A 19,610-nucleotide genomic window follows, 5' to 3' on the forward strand; every position below is an offset into this window, starting at 1 on the left:
TCACACATCACCATCATACATCACCTTCACACATCAGCATCACACATCACCATCGCACACCACAATCGCACATCACCATCACACACCACCATCTCACATCACCATCACATTTAAGCTTCACACACCACCATCCCACATCACCACCACACATTACCTTCACAGAGCATCTCACATCATCACACACCACCATCACTCACCACCATCACACATCACCATCACACATCACCATCACACACCACCATCACACTTCACCATCACACATCACCATCACACACCAGCTTCACACACCACAATCACACATCACAATCACACATCACCTTTACACATCAGCATCACACATCACCATCACATACCACTATCACACATCACTTTCTCACATCACCATCACACACCACCATCACACATCACCATCACACATCGCCATCATACATCACCATCACATTCCACCATCACACATCACCATCACACATCACACATCACCATCACATGCCACCATCACGCATCACCATCACCATCACATACCACCATCACACATCACAATCACACATCACCATCACAAATAACCATCATCACACATCACAATCACATACCACCATCACATCACCATCACTCATCACCATCACATTCCACGATCACACATCACCATCACACATCACTATCACACACCACAATCGCACATCACCATCACACATCATCACACACCACCATCACACATCACCATCACACACCACTATCACACATCACCATCACACATCACCATCATACATCACCATTACATACCACCATCACACATCACCATCACATTCACAAATCACCATCACATACCACCATCACACATCACCATCACATACACAAATCACCATCACATACCACCATCACACATCACCATCACCATCACATACCACCATCACACATAACCATCACACATCACCATCACACACCAGCTTCACACACCACCATCACATATCACCATCACACATTACTTTCACAGATTATCTCACATCACCATCACACACCACCATCACACACCATCAAACATCAGCATCACACATCACCATCACACACCACCATCACACGCCACAATCGCACATCACCATCACACATCACCTTTACACATCTGCATCACACATCACCATCACAAACGACTATCACACATCTCCATCTCACATCACCATCACACACCACCATCACACATCACCATCACACACCACCATCACACATCACCATCGCACACCACCATCACACATCACCATCACACACCATTATCACACATCACCATCACACACCACCATCACACGCCACAATCGCACATCACCATCACACATCACCTTTACACATCTGCATCACACATCACCATCACAAACGACTATCACACATCTCCATCTCACATCACCATCACACACCACCATCACACATCACCATCACACACCACCATCACACATCACCATCGCACACCACCATCACATGTCACCATCACACTCCACCATAATGCATAACCATCACACACCACCATCACACATCACTATCACATACCATCATCACACATCACCATCACACATCACATAGCACCATCAAGAATCAAAATCACACATCACCATCACATACCACCATCACACATCACCATCACATGCCACCATCACGCATCACAATCATACATCACCATCACACACCACCATCGCACATCCCCATCACACACATCCCCATCACCCATTACCATCACACATCAACATCACACATCAGCATCACACACCACCACCATCATACTTCACCATCACTCACCATCGCACATCGCTATCACACACCAACATCACACATCACCATCACACACCACCAACACATATCACCACTGCACACAACTATCACACATCATCACACATCACCATCACACGTCACCATCACACACCATCACACATCACACATCACCATCACACATCACCATCACAAACCACCATCACACATCACCATCACACACCACTATCACACATCACGATCACACATCACCATAACACACCACCATAACACATAACCATCACACGTCACCATCATATAACACCATCACACATCACACACAACGATCACACATCACCATCACACATCACCTTCACACATCAGCATCACACATCACCATTACACACCACAATTGCACATCACCATCACACACCACCATCACACATCACATTACACACCACTATCACACATCACCATGACACATCACCATCACACACCACCATCACACATCACATTACACACCACTATCACACATCACCATGACACATCACCATCAGACACCCTCACAAATCACCATCACATACCTCTATCACACAACACCATCACACACCACCATCACAAACCACCATCACACATCACCATCACACATCACCATCACACATCACCATCACACATCACCATCACACATCACCATCATACATCACCATCACATACCATCATCACACATCACACATCACTATCACATACCACCATCACACATCACCGTCACCATCACCATCACATACCACCATCACACATCACAATCACACACCACATACCACCATCATCACACATCACACATAATCACATACCACCATCACACATCACCATCACACATCACCATCACATACCACGATCACACATCACCATCACACATCACTATCACACACCACCATCGCACGTCACCATCACACAACACCATCACACATCATCAACACACATCACCATCACACATCACCATCACACACCACCATCACACATCACCATCGCACACCACTATCACACATCACACATCACCATCACACAACACCATTACACACCACCATCACACATCACCATCACACACCACTATCACACATCACCATCACATATCACCATCACACACCATCATATATAACCATCACATACCATCATCACACTTCACCATTACACAACACCATCACACATCACACATCTCCATCACAGACCACGATCACATATCACCATCACACATCACCTTTATACATCAAAATCACACATCACCTCACACAATCACCACAATCACACATCACCTCACACAGTCACCACAATCACACATCACCTCACACAATCACCACAATCACACATCACCTCACACAATCACCACAATCACACATCACCTCACACAATCACCACAATCACACATCACCTCACACATCACAGTAACACACCACTATCACACATCACAATGACACATCACCATCACACACCATCACGCATCACCATAACATATCTCCATCACACATCACCATGACACATCACCATGACACATCATCGTCACACATCACAATCACCCACTGCCATCACACATCACCATCACACAACACCATCACACATCACCGTTACACACCAGCATCAAACATAACCATCACACATCACCATCACTCATCACCTTTACACATCAGCATCACATACCACTATCACACATCTCCATCTCACATCACCATGACACACCACAATCACACACCACCATCACACGTCATCACACACCACCATCACACACCACCATCACACATCACCATCACACACCACCAACACATGTCACCATCACACTCCACAATATAGCATAACCATCACACGCCACCATCACACATCACCATCACACACCACTATCACACATCACCATCACGCATCACCATCACACATCACCATCACACATCACCATCACCATCACATACCATCTTCACACATAACCATCACACATCACCATCACACACCAGCTTCATACACCACCATCACACATCACCATCACAAATTACCTTCAGAGAGCATCTCACATCAGCATCACTCACCACAATCACACACCACCATCACACATCACCATCACACACCACAATCACACATCACCATCACATATCACCTTTACACATCAGCATCACACATCACCATCACATACCACTATCACACATCACCATCTCACATCACCATCACACACTGCCATCACGCACCACCATCACACATCATCACTCACCACCATCACATGTCACCATCACACTCCACCATAATGCATAACCATTACATACCACCATCACGCATCACCATCACACACAACTATCACACATCACCATCACACACCCCATCACACATCAACATCACACTCCACCATCATGCATAGCCATCGCACATCACCATCACACATCACCATCACACACCATCACACACCACCATCACACATCACCATCGCATATCACCTTCACACATCATCACACTCCATTTTCACACATCACCATCACATTCTGCCACAAACCACCATACACCATCACACATCACCATCACACATCGACATCACCCATAATCATCACACTCCATTTTCACACATCACCATCACATTCTGCCACAAACCACCATACACCATCACACATCAGCATCACACATCACCATCGCACACCACAATCGCACATCACCATCACACACCACCATCTCACATCACCATCACATTTAAGCTTCACACACCACCATCCCACATCACCACCACACATTACCTTCACAGAGCATCTCACATCATCACACACCACCATCACTCACCACCATCACACATCACCATCACACATCACCATCACACACCACCATCACACTTCACCATCACACATCACCATCACACACCAGCTTCACACACCACAATCACACATCACAATCACACATCACCTTTACACATCAGCATCACACATCACCATCACATACCACTATCACACATCACTTTCTCACATCACCATCACACACCACCATCACACATCACCATCACACATCGCCATCATACATCACCATCACATTCCACCATCACACATCACCATCACACATCACACATCACCATCACATGCCACCATCACGCATCACCATCACCATTACATACCACCATCACACATCACAATCACACATCACCATCACAAATAACCATCATCACACATCACAATCACATACCACCATCACATCACCATCACTCATCACCATCACATTCCACGATCACACATCACCATCACACATCACTATCACACACCACAATCGCACATCACCATCACACATCATCACACCACCATCACACATCACCATCACACACCACTATCACACATCACCATCACACATCACCATCATACATCACCATTACATACCACCATCACACATCACCATCACATTCACAAATCACCATCACATACCACCATCACACATCACCATCACATACACAAATCACCATCACATACCACCATCACACATCACCATCACCATCACATACCACCATCACACATAACCATCACACATCACCATCACACACCAGCTTCACACACATATCACCATCACACATTACTTTCACAGATTATCTCACATCACCATCACACACAACCATCACACACCATCACACATCAGCATCACACATCACCATCACACACCACCATCACACGCCACAATCGCACATCACCATCACACATCACCTTTACACATCTGCATCACACATCACCATCACAAACGACTATCACACATCTCCATCTCACATCACCATCACACACCACCATCACACATCACCATCACACACCACCATCACACATCACCATCGCACACCACCATCACATGTCACCATCACACTCCACCATAATGCATAACCATCACACACCACCATCACACATCACTATCACATACCATCATCACACATCACCATCACACATCACATAGCACCATCAAGAATCAAAATCACACATCACCATCACGTACCACCATCACACATCACCATCACATGCCACCATCACGCATCACAATCATACATCACCATCACACACCACCATCGCACATCCCCATCACACACATCCCCATCACACATTACCATCACACATCAACATCACACATCAGCATCACACACCACCACCATCATACTTCACCATCACTCACCATCGCACATCGCTATCACACACCAACATCACACATCACCATCACACACCACCAACACATATCACCACTGCACACAACTATCACACATCATCACACATCACCATCACACGTCACCATCACACACCATCACACATCACACATCACCATCACACATCACCATCACAAACCACCATCACACATCACCATCACACACCACTATCACACATCACGATCACACATCACCATAACACACCACCATAACACATAACCATCACACGTCACCATCATATAACACCATCACACATCACACACAACGATCACACATCACCATCACACATCACCTTCACACATCAGCATCACACATCACCATCACACACCACAATTGCACATCACCATCACACACCACCATCACACATCACATTACACACCACTATCACACATCACCATGACACATCACCATCAGACACCCTCACAAATCACCATCACATACCTCTATCACACATCACCATCACACAACACCATCACACATCATCATCACACATCACCATCACACACTGCCATCACACATCGCCATCACACATCGCCATCACACATCACCATCGCATATCACGATCACGCGTCATCACACACCACCATCACAAACCACCATCACACATCACCATCACACACCACCATCACACATCACCATCACACATCACCATCACACATCACCATCACACATCACCATCATACATCACCATCACATACCATCATCACACATCACACATCACTATCACATACCACCATCACACATCACCGTCACCATCACCATCACATACCACCATCACACATCACAATCACACACCACATACCACCATCATCACACATCACACATAATCACATACCACCATCACACATCACCATCACACATCACCATCACATACCACGATCACACATCACCATCACACATCACTATCACACACCACCATCGCACGTCACCATCACACAACACCATCACACATCAACACACATCACCATCACACATCACCATCACACACCACCATCACACATCACCATCGCACACCACTATTACACATCACACATCACCATCACACAACACCATTACACACCACCATCACACATCACCATCACACACCACTATCACACATCACCATCACATATCACCATCACACACCATCATATATAACCATCACATACCATCATCACACTTCACCATTACACAACACCATCACACATCACACATCTCCATCACACACCACGATCACATATCACCATCACACATCACCTTTATACATCAACATCACTCATCACCATCACACACCACAATCACACATCATCATACACCACCATCACACATCACCATCACACACCACCATCACACATCACCATCACACACCACAATCACACATCATCATACACCACCATCACACATCACCATCACACACCACCATCACACATCACCATCACACACCATTATCACACATCACCATCACACATCACAGTAACACACCACTATCACACATCACAATGACACATCACCATCACACACCATCACGCATCACCATAACATATCTCCATCACACATCACCATGACACATCACCATGACACATCATCGTCACACATCACAATCACCCACTGCCATCACACATCACCATCACACAACACCATCACACATCACCGTTACACACCAGCATCAAACATAACCATCACACATCACCATCACTCATCACCTTTACACATCAGCATCACATACCACTATCACACATCTCCATCTCACATCACCATGACACACCACAATCACACACCACCATCACACGTCATCACACACCACCATCACACACCACCATCACACATCACCATCACACACCACCAACACATGTCACCATCACACTCCACAATATAGCATAACCATCACACGCCACCATCACACATCACCATCACACACCACTATCACACATCACCATCACGCATCACCATCACACATCACCATCACACATCACCATCACCATCACATACCATCTTCACACATAACCATCACACATCACCATCACACACCAGCTTCATACACCACCATCACACATCACCATCACAAATTACCTTCAGAGAGCATCTCACATCAGCATCACTCACCACAATCACACACCACCATCACACATCACCATCACACACCACAATCACACATCACCATCACATATCACCTTTACACATCAGCATCACACATCACCATCACATACCACTATCACACATCACCATCTCACATCACCATCACACACTGCCATCACGCACCACCATCACACATCATCACTCACCACCATCACATGTCACCATCACACTCCACCATAATGCATAACCATTACATACCACCATCACGCATCACCATCACACACAACTATCACACATCACCATCACACACCCCATCACACATCAACATCACACTCCACCATCATGCATAGCCATCGCACATCACCATCACACATCACCATCACACACCATCACACACCACCATCACACATCACCATCGCATATCACCTTCACACATCATCACACTCCATTTTCACACATCACCATCACATTCTGCCACAAACCACCATACACCATCACACATCACCATCACACATCGACATCACCCATAATCATCACACTCCATTTTCACACATCACCATCACATTCTGCCACAAACCACCATACACCATCACACATCACCATTACACATCACCTTCACACATCATCATCATACTCCATTTTCACACATCACGATCACATTCTGCCACAAACCACCATACACATCACACATCACCTTCACACATCATCAAACTCCATTTTCACACATCACCATCACATTCTGCCAAAAACCACTATACACTATCACACACCACTTTATTCCACCACCCTTCACTCTATACCACCGCATACCGCCATACAGCATTACACCCACCATGTGTCAGTCGTCAGTGGTCAGTGGTCAGTCGTCACGTGAGGTCACAGACCCTGAGCTGCTTTGGGGATTAGCGTGGACGGTTACAAAGCATGGCTTGCTTCTGCAGTCTTTTAAAAATTGAGGTTGGAAAGTTGAAGGAGGAGGTCTTGCTTCTCCAGGAGGAGATTAGGAGGCTGAAGGTCCACCTCAATGGGTCTGGGAGAGAGTGTGAGGTGGCTGGAGTTGTGGGAAATGAGGCTTCTAGCAGTGAGGTGCAGTCTGTCTCTCGCTGTGAGGAGGCTGTAGTTGGGGAGGTAGCAACGGCTACCAGCAGTGAGGTGCAGCCCAGCACCTGCTACAAGTGGCGAGTGGTTCACAGTAATGGGAGGCGCATCAGAGTAAGGAAAGTTAAGAGTGAAGATCTGAAGGTAGGAAATCGCTTCTCTGTTCTTCAGGATGAATGTACTTCAGTGGCCAGTGAAGGTAAGGGTACTACTGCCCCTGCTAATGGAAGTAAGCGCTTTCTTGTGGTTGGTGACTCTCAGGTAAGATATATTGACCGTGCTTTTTGTAATAGGAATAAGAAGATGAGAGATAGAGTGTGCTTCCCTGGAGCTGGTGTTGGGGACATTGTCAACAGGCTGGATAATATCATGTCAGGTAATGGGAACAAGCCCATTATCTGTCTCAGTGCTGGTGGAAATGATATTGGGAAGGGTAGGAGAGAAGAGCTGCTAGATAAGTACAGGTCAGCTATAGATTTCATTAAGTCTAAGGGAGGGATCCCAATCATATGTAGCATCTTGCCTAGAAGGGGAGTAGGAAATGAATGGTTGTTTAGGGCAATTGGTGTAAATTGCTGGCTAGACAGATACTGCAAGGAACTTGCAATCCCATTCATTGACAACTGGAACAACTTTTATGGCAAACATGATATGTATGCAAGGGATGGGGTACATCTCTCTGGGGCAGGGGTGGTAGCACTTGCAGACTCGATTGAGAAGGCCATTGGTGAAATGCCTATGATTTTAAACTGATGGAAGATAGAGGTATGGGTGTGTGTGGGAAACAAGCAGGTTGCAACACTAGGGATGGAAACATTAAATGTATAAAAGGCATTCAGCATGAAGTTATAAATAAAGACAATAGATCAGGTCAGCAAACAAAGGGGGACAGCAGAGGGCAGCAAGGGACTAGCTCCCTTAAGGTTTACTATACTAATAGCAGGAGTGTAAGAAATAAGATAGATGAGCTAAGATTAATTGCAAGTGCAGGAAACATAGATATTATTGCTATAACAGAGACCTGGCTCAATCTGAAAGATAGAGAGATGCCCTCTGAATGTCACATACAAGGCTATAAATTATTCCACACTGACAGGGTCAACAGGAAAGGTGGTGGAGTAGCGATGTATGTCAGAGACAATTTAAATTGTTGTGTTAGACAAGATATTAAATTAGAAGCGTCAGCCACTGAATCTGTTTGGTTACAGCTTCTCGAGGGCCGAGAAAAACTAATTTTGGGTGTGATTTACAGGGCCCCAAATCTTGATAGGGAGTGCAGTAAACTTCTATGGGACGAAATTCGTAAGGCATCTACATACGAAAATGTTATGCTAATGGAAGATTTCAACTATAGACAGATTGACTGGAGCAATTTGACAGGAAATTTAGAGTCAGGTGACTTTCTTGATACGATCCAGGATTGTTTTTTAAAACAGTTTGTGACAGAGCCAACTAGGGGAAATAACCTCCTTGACTTGGTTCTTGCCAGTAGGGAAACACTAATTAATAATCTTGAGGTTAATGATGAGCTTGGGGAAAGTGATCACAAATCACTCAGTTTTAATATATCATGGAATTCCCCTAATAATGGCAATCAAGTCTCCGTCCCTGACTTTCGCTTGGCTGATTTCATAGGACTTAAAAATTACTTAGGTGGGCTGAAATGGAATGACCTGACTAAGGGTCAGGTAGGTGGTGATGGTTGCCGATATGATGCTTTCCAGGGCATAGTTCTAGCTGCTCAGTCAAATTATGTTCCAAATAGGGAAATCAGATCAAACAAAAATGATCCTAAATGGATGAACAATAGATTAAAATATCTGATTGGTCAAAAGAGAGGCATATATAGGCAAATCAAAAGAGGAGAGGGGCAATTAAGAAATCGATATATTCAGTTAAAGAGAGAAATAAAAAAGGGAATTAGAAAAGCAAAAAGAGATTATGAGGTTAAAGTTGCAAGAGAATCGAAGACTAACCCAAAAGGATTCTTTCAGGTATACAGAAGTAAGATCAGGGACAAGATAGGCCCACTCAAAAGTTCCTCGGGTCAGCTCACTGACAGTGATAAGGAAATGTGTAGAATTTTTAACACATACTTCCTCTCAGTTTTTACACAGGAGGATACCAGCGATATTCCAGTAATGATAAATTATGTAGAACAGGACGATAATAAACTGTGCACGATTAGGGTCACAAGTGACATGGTCCTTAGGCAAATAGATAAATTAAAACCTAACAAATCCCCAGACCCTGATGAACTGTATGCAAGGGTTCTAAAGGAATGTAAAGAGGAGCTTAGCACACCTTTGGCTAATCTTTTCAACATATCACTACAAACTGGCATGGTGCCAGATAAGTGGAAAATGGCAAATGTGATACCTATTTTCAAAACAGGTGACAGGTCCTTAGCTTCGAACTATAGACCAATAAGCCTAACCTCCATAGTGGGAAAATTTATGGAATCAATAATTGCCGAGGCAGTTCGTAGCCACCTTGAAAAGCATAAATTAATCAACGAATCTCAGCATGGTTTTACAAAGGGGCGTTCCTGCCTTACGAATTTATTAACTTTTTTCACTAAGGTATTTGAGGAGGTAGATCATGGTAATGAATATGATATTGTGTATATGGACTTCAGTAAGGCTTTTGACAGGGTCCCACATCAGAGACTATTGAGGAAAATTAAAGCACATGGAATAGGAGGAGAAATTTTTTCCTGGATAGAGGCATGGTTGACAAATAGGCAGCAGAGAGTTTGCATAAATGGGGAGAAATCAGAGTGGGGAAGCGTCACGAGCGGTGTTCCACAGGGGTCAGTGTTGGGCCCCCTGCTGTTCACAATCTACATAAACGACATAGATGAGGGCATAAAGAGCGACATCGGCAAGTTTGCCGATGACACCAAAATAGGCCGTCGAATCCATTCTGACGAGGACATTCGAGCGCTCCAGGAAGATTTGAATAGACTGATGCAGTGGTCGGAGAAGTGACAGATGCAGTTTAATATAGACAAATGCAAAGTTCTAAATGTTGGACAGGACAATAACCATGCCACATATAAACTAAATAATGTAGATCTTAATATTACGGATTGCGAAAAAGATTTAGGAGTTCTGGTTAGCAGTAATCTGAAACCAAGGCAACAGTGCATAAGTGTTCGCAATAAAGCGAATAGAATCCTTGGCTTCATATCAAGAAGCATAAATAATAGGAGTCCTCAGGTTGTTCTTCAACTCTATACATCCTTGGTTAGGCCTCATTTAGATTATGCTGCACAGTTTTGGTCACCGTATTACAGAATGGATATAAATTCTCTGGAAAATGTACAAAGGAGGATGACAAAGTTGATCCCATGTATCAGAAACCTTCCCTATGAGGATAGACTGAGGGCCCTGAATCTGCACTCTCTAGAAAGACGTAGAATTAGGGGGGATATGATTGAGGTGTATAAATGGAAGACAGGAATTATTAAAGTGGATGTAAATAGTGTGCTGAAAATATCTAGCCTAGACAGGACTCGCAGCAATGGTTTTAAGTTGGAAAAATTCAGATTCAGGAAGGATATAGGAAAGTACTGGTTTGGTAATAGAGTTGTGGATGAGTGGAACAAACTCCCGAGTACAGTTATAGAGGCCAGAACGTTGTGTAGCTTTAAAAATAGGTTGGATAAATACATGAGTGGATGTGGGTGGGTGTGAGTTGGACCTGATAGCTTGTGCTACCAGGTCGGTTGCCGTGTTCCTCCCTTAAGTCAATGTGACCTGACCTGACTAGGTTGGGTGCATTGGCTTAAGCCGGTAGGAGACTTGGACCTGCCTCGCATGGGCCAGTAGGCCTGCTGTAGTGTTCCTTCGTTCTTATGTTCTTATGTTCTTATATACAGCCACTCTACCATATACAGCCACACTCCACCATATACCAACATACATCACCACTTACTACCTCACACCGAGACTAATACCATCAGGCATGACCCTCACCCTTTACACTACCATATATCATAACACACCACCATATCTCACCACACACACCACCTTAACCACTGCACACCACCCTATTACACCACCATATAACACCAAATTCCACTATATGCTGCCTCGCTCCACTGTATACCACTACACACCACACTGTACCACCACACACTATTCACCACCACATACGTGTGTGTACAGTCTGTGATTTCTTAAGCATTAGTGGCTGTCCTTAGGGGGATAATATTGTGAAAAACATTAAATGATGTCGTGGATGATTGTTCTGTCGGTCATGAACAATGTATACGTGATTTTTTTAAATGAATTTATGCAAAATATTGAAAGTACCAAGAACCCAGCTTAACACAAGTGTCGTCGGATAACAGGAAGTAATTCCACTCATGAGAAATAAAAATGTTGAACTTGTTTTGTGTGGATTAGAAAATGAGAATGCGGAGTAATAGTGTCATATAGTTAAGGGAGTAGACGAGTTCAGAAGAACAATCTGCTCATCACTGGGGAAGATCATCTAAACTCTACACTTCTGAAGCTGAAGGAATGAACCACATCAAAACTACTTCTTCAAGACACATGCACTAATCAAGCCATCTTTGCCTCTCCACTGTTGTTGTAGAGAACAATAATTTCCTTAAAATTCGAGAGTGAGAAAGGTGAATGCCGGTAGAGATTTGCTTTTTCATTCATGTCAAGAGGAGTCTGACCTTATTTCTAGGCGTTTTAAGGGTTATCTCTAGGAATTATAGGGGCAAAAAATCCAGGATTCCAATTCTCTGATAAAGTGTATCATCTATTTAAATTCAATATATGAGTTATGTCACCATGTAGCCGTGATTTTGGCATTTTGCTTATTTATTAAGGCCGATTTGAGGGTCAGCAGAGGTCTAGACAGGCCTATTTTTATGTTTATTTTCAGCCTATTACAGCCATGAAATAGACCTAAGATAGGCTATTTCACTAGTATGACTTGTGTACTATAAATTAATATACCAATTTTACACTAATTTCAACAATTTCCTATTTCAAAACAGAGTCCAAAACAATAACCGAGTGCATTCCAGTCATTAAAGTTATCTTGTCTCTCACTCTTTCCATTGTTCAAGTACCCAGGCTTCTACTATGCTAAAATTGCTCTCCATAGGGAATAAATCGTCACACCACTAAAATAGATAATCATGTAGATGTCCAAGTGCTGACCACTGGTCAACAACTAAAATGCTTCCGAGAGCAGAATAGCAGTTTCCATTTAATTTTAGGTCACTGAAAATGAATATCATGGTTAAAATTGTTTGTTAGCTCTACTTTTCAATATGCACCTACGTGTCAAAACAGGTTCCAACAGGCTTGTGGTAGTGTGTTTCTTACCACACTCACAGTCTCACTGCCCTTTATTATTGTTCCAGCAGGCATAGAAGGTGGTTGTGCTGTGCAAGTTTATATTTTGAAGTGAAAGATAGGTGATTATCTTAGCCAAACAGGGCGGATACACCAAGTACTGCTGCTTCTATGTGAATGGGACAGCCGTGCAAGAGGCTCCCACTACATTAGGAGAGACTGGCCACCTCGTCAGTCATTGGCGCCTGGGATGAAAAAAGTTCAACATCCACCTATCATTGAACCAAACAAAATTTTGCTACCACCAATTGCACATAAAATTGGGGCTCACGAAAAACTTTGTTAAAATTATAGACAAATCCAGTTAGGGATTCAAGAATTTAATATTAAAATTTCCCCTCACTGAGCGACGCTAAGATTGGAGAGCTTCTTGAAGATGGTGACTTTGAATCAGACCTTCATGGGGTGGAGTAAGTTGCTTGGGAAGCATTCAAGTTAGTGGGGAAGGGATTCTCAGAAACAACTATGAAGAATTGGTGGAAAACCTTATCAAGGTTTACAAGAACATGAGATATAACATGTCACTTAAAATCCACTTTTTGGACTCACATTTAGATTTTTTTTCCAGGGAACTGTGGGGCAGTTAGTGACGAGCATGGTGAGAAGTTTCATCAATAATATTTCAACTATGGAAAATGGTACCATGGCAAGTGGGGCACAAGAATGCTTGCAGACTATTGCTGTACATTGACAAGAGACAATTCTTCAGCCCACTTTAAGCGTCAAGCAAGAAGGCAGAGAGTAGGTACGTATTAGAGTTTAAAACATATTGACACATATTGTACATTATAATAAAATAATCAAATATTACATGTTTCGTATCTTTAAAGCTATAGCCAATAAGCATTTTTCAAGGCGATATTTGGATTCAGGACATGAAGATACACAAGAATTAACTAATCTCATTCAAGAAACATACATTTTTTTTCCAAAATTGTTGGCCAGTGTAGACTTTACCCTGGCCAAGTTGAAGATCTCTATCTGCAGCCTAGTGGGTGGTTTGTGGCCTTGAAATATCAAGGTTCAACTTCTTGGCAAGCAGATGCTACCAAGTCTAGGTCTCTTTGGACACGGCACAGAAGATGTATTTTACTTGGGCCCACCAGTGTGAAGTCATTAACGTAGCTGAGGAGTAACATGCCAGTAGTAGAGTGGATCCTGATATGGTCTTTCCCCCCCCCCTCTCCCATCAGGCAATATTCTGCTACTGTCTCCACAAACTTCTCTGGTCAAAAAAAAGAAATCTCCAATTTTTGTTTTGCTAAGAATAATTTTGATGGATGAAATTTCTCTGATCAATACGTTTTGAAAGGTACATCCCACTATGGTCTCCCCCAGAGAAAGATACATCACTATTGTCTCCCTTTGAAATGAAATGTAGGTCGTTTTGTGCTTAGAGTGTCACACTCGTGTTCTGTGTACTTAACCTTTCCCCGTTCTGTGTTTTATGCCCTCTATTATTTTTCATATTTCATTGAACAAATTCACTCTTAGTGCAATTTTTTATTTTTTTTTAAAGTAAATCATTCTTTTGCTTGTTCAGTGTTTCTTAAGCTGCAGTTAAGAGTTAAAGTGTTCAGTCAGTTTATTCCTTGATATTTTTTTTATTGTTTTTGTAAACTGCATTTCTTGTGTGTACAATTTTTTTTATTTTTGCAGTATAGCCTCATTCTACAGTAACTCTTGTGCAAATATTATGCTGCATTAAATTTTTTCTTTCAGAAATTTTTTATGTAGTGTTGTGCAGTAATTTTTTATTAGTACTTATAATTTGCAATATTGCTGCAGTTTATTTCAGTGCAATATTCTGTGATTTTAGTTTTACATTTCTTGTGTTCTGTGCATAATATTTTGTGTCGCTTCATTTTTTTTTTTTTTAGAGATTTGCTTTCCCAGTCCATTTTAAATTTGCACAAGATTTATTGATTATATTTTATAATTTTTTATTGATTTATCATCATTCAAATTAAAGTAAATTTGATTTGAGTAAAGTACAGTTTCTCTTGATTATCAAAGTGTTGCTTATCCAGTTGAGTATTGTGTGAGTTTCCCTTGCTCTACAGTGTGACTTGTCATTTTTCTTTACTTATGCAAAATAGTTGAGCATTTTCTTCTCATTTAAGCTTATTGTGTCATTCTCTCTGTTATTCTTCCCTTTATATCCTTGAGTAAGTTCCCTGAGAAGATGTCCCAGTCACTTTTGCTTGTTCACTTAGTGTATCATGCCAGTCAAAGTCGATATGAATCAGTCCACAGTACCAATATTCCCTTACTGACTGAAAGACAATACCTAGCCCTTGAGCAATATGTTTGTTCTCACAGCTTGTATCTGAGATTTGTTAAAGTGCTGCGAAATGTGAAGTTCAGATTAAGTCCCTATAGAACTGTGCATTACTTATTAACGTAGCCGAGGGGTCAGGCACTAGTAATACTGTCACTCCTGTCTGGAATCCAGCCACAATATCGTGCATGCAGGATAGTGTACAGTTACCTTGGGTTTCAGAGGAACCTTAGAAAACCCTGGGTGCTGAGACTACTATCCCTGCGATGGCAACTTGTTCAAGTAGTCTTTCCTTCCAGGGGACGCTTTGTGAACAACGTTACTTGTGATGAGTTATGCCATCTCTTGCTGATGTCGCAAGCCGTTGCAGAAAGACGTTTCTGTGGCTAGTGTACTCATTTGAGTGTTGTTGTTGTTCCTGTTCCAGATGGTGATGCCATCCTTGTTGACAGTAATTCGTGCAATGTAAAAAGTTATTTCTCGAGTAACCTTCACATGTTAACGTTTATAAGTGCAGTTTCTTTATAGCTGATATCTCGTGCTACTGTGTGCGACTTAGAATTAATACAAGTATTGTCGACCATGTTCCTTTCTTTTCCCCTGTGCTTGCAGTGATAGTAGATCAGTTCTCCCTTGCTCATATTGTGTGTTATAGTGTTACTTTTCCAACCGGGGAGAGTCATCCACTCCACCGAGTTTGTTCATTCCTTCAGCAAGAAAGAACCGATCCCTTGTGGTCTGGTGTGATTCGATTCCTGCTCCAGGAAGATCTTGCTCTGACTGTGAAGCCACCAGCGCCCATTAGTGACTTTGTCATAAGAACATAAGAACATAAGAATGTAGGAACACTGCAGAAGGCCTACTGGCCCATACGAGGCAGGTCCTTATCAAAACGACATTTACCTAAAGCTACTCAAGGATTAGACAGATGTTCCCTAAGTCCATTATAATCGGCAGGACGAAAATCAGGGATTTTTACTGTATTATCATTATTCTTGCATTCCCAATTAATGCTAAAAGTGATGGATTTGTGATCACTTGCGCCAAGCTCTTCAGTGATCTCCAGATTATTCACGAGTGTTTCCTTATTTGTCAAGACTAGGTCTAGCAAATTATTACCCCTGGTAGGCTCTGTTACACTCTGTTTCAGAAAACAGTCCTGAACTGTTTCCATGAAGTCACTGGACTCTCGATTACCTGTCAAAGAATTCCAGTCAATTTGGCTAAAGTTAAAGTCCCCTACTATGACTATGTTACTGTGTCCAGAAGCCCTAACAATTTCGTCCCAGAGAACATAAGAACTTTGGACTTCTGTTACTTACACTTCATGAGTCAAGAATTACTGTATCGAACAGCCGAGTTGGCTACTCCAAGCAGAAGAGTACACCAGTTAGTAATTCCACAGTCACTAGTGAATGTAGCTGTATCTTTTGTAGATACTTATTCAGATCTCCCTCAGTCAAGGTATGTGTTAGCTATTGCAAGGGAATTCGATCCTCCAAAAGACGATAACCATTCTGCATATGTAAATCTTACCCTCTCAGAGTTGGGTTTAAAGGTACGTAACCTGTATAATTAGATGTCCAAGGTGAATGAAGTTGTCAAGTGTTTGTTTTGATATTAGCTGACCAGTTTTCAGAAGTTTTTTTTTGTTCATGTTCCCTCCAAATTCTGAGAATTTAGCAGTAATGATCTGAACACGCCAGATCTGTCTTTGCTATTAATTACTTTCACCTTTGTAAATATATATATTCTTTCTCAGAATCCATAGTGTGCATGAATACAGATCGATCGATCAATTCCATCCTTTATTATACTATGATTTGTTCTTATAATTTGTAATGTATTATGATACCACCCATTAGTTCTAAGTTATATATGTCTTTCCTATTGTATAGAATCAGCCCAGAGTCACCTGCCTGTTCAGCCTATAGCATAGTATTGAATGTCGAGACGGCATACATAACATGACCGAACTGTCAGCATAGCTGCTGATCTCCTGTATATGTGTATTTTATCTGAGTATTATAGTTAGTACCATCCATATGTTTTACATAGTTGACCAATTGCTAGGCTCAGTGACTAGCATGTGTGGCGTCATGTGATGCCGCATGTGAGCGCTGCGCTCCCGGTCTCGTCCTCACTCCGCGCTTAGGTCTACCAACAGGCAACACAGGCAGTCTGGGCTCCCCTCTCACACTGTGCTAATGTAAGTGTTAGCATCCAACAAGTGTGTTTAACTCCAACCATCACATCTCCACGATCCCTTCCAACAAATGCACATGATGAGAAGTGCACATGATGGGATGCACACATGATGGGAAGTGCAAATGGTGGGAAGTGCACATGATGGGAAGTGCACATGATGGGAAGTGCACATGATGGGAAGTGCACATGGTGGGAAGTGCACATGATGGGAAGTGCATATGGTGGGAAGTGCACATGATGGGAAGTGCATATGGAGGGAAGTGCACATGATGGGAAGTGCACATGATGAGAGGTGCACATGGGAAGCACAAATGATGGGAAGTGCACATGATGGGAAGCACACATGATGGGAAGTGCAGATGATGGGAAGTGCAGATGATGGGAAGTGCAAATGATAGAAAGTGCACATAATTGGAAGTGCACATGATGGGATGTGCACATGATGGGAAGCACACATGATAGGAAGTGCACATGATACAAAGTGCACATCATGGGAAGCACACATGATGGGAAGGGCGCATGGTCAGAAGCACTCATGATGGAAAGTGCACATGATGGGAAGTGTACATGATGCTAAGTTCACATGATGCTAAGTGCACATGATGGGAAGTGCACATGATGGGAGGTGCACATGATTGGAAGTGCACATGATGGGAAGTGCACATTGTGGGAAGTG

The sequence above is a fragment of the Cherax quadricarinatus genome, chromosome 90, assembly GCF_038502225.1.
Source record: "Cherax quadricarinatus isolate ZL_2023a chromosome 90, ASM3850222v1, whole genome shotgun sequence".
In the NCBI taxonomy this organism is placed as follows: Eukaryota; Metazoa; Arthropoda; class Malacostraca; order Decapoda; family Parastacidae; genus Cherax; species Cherax quadricarinatus.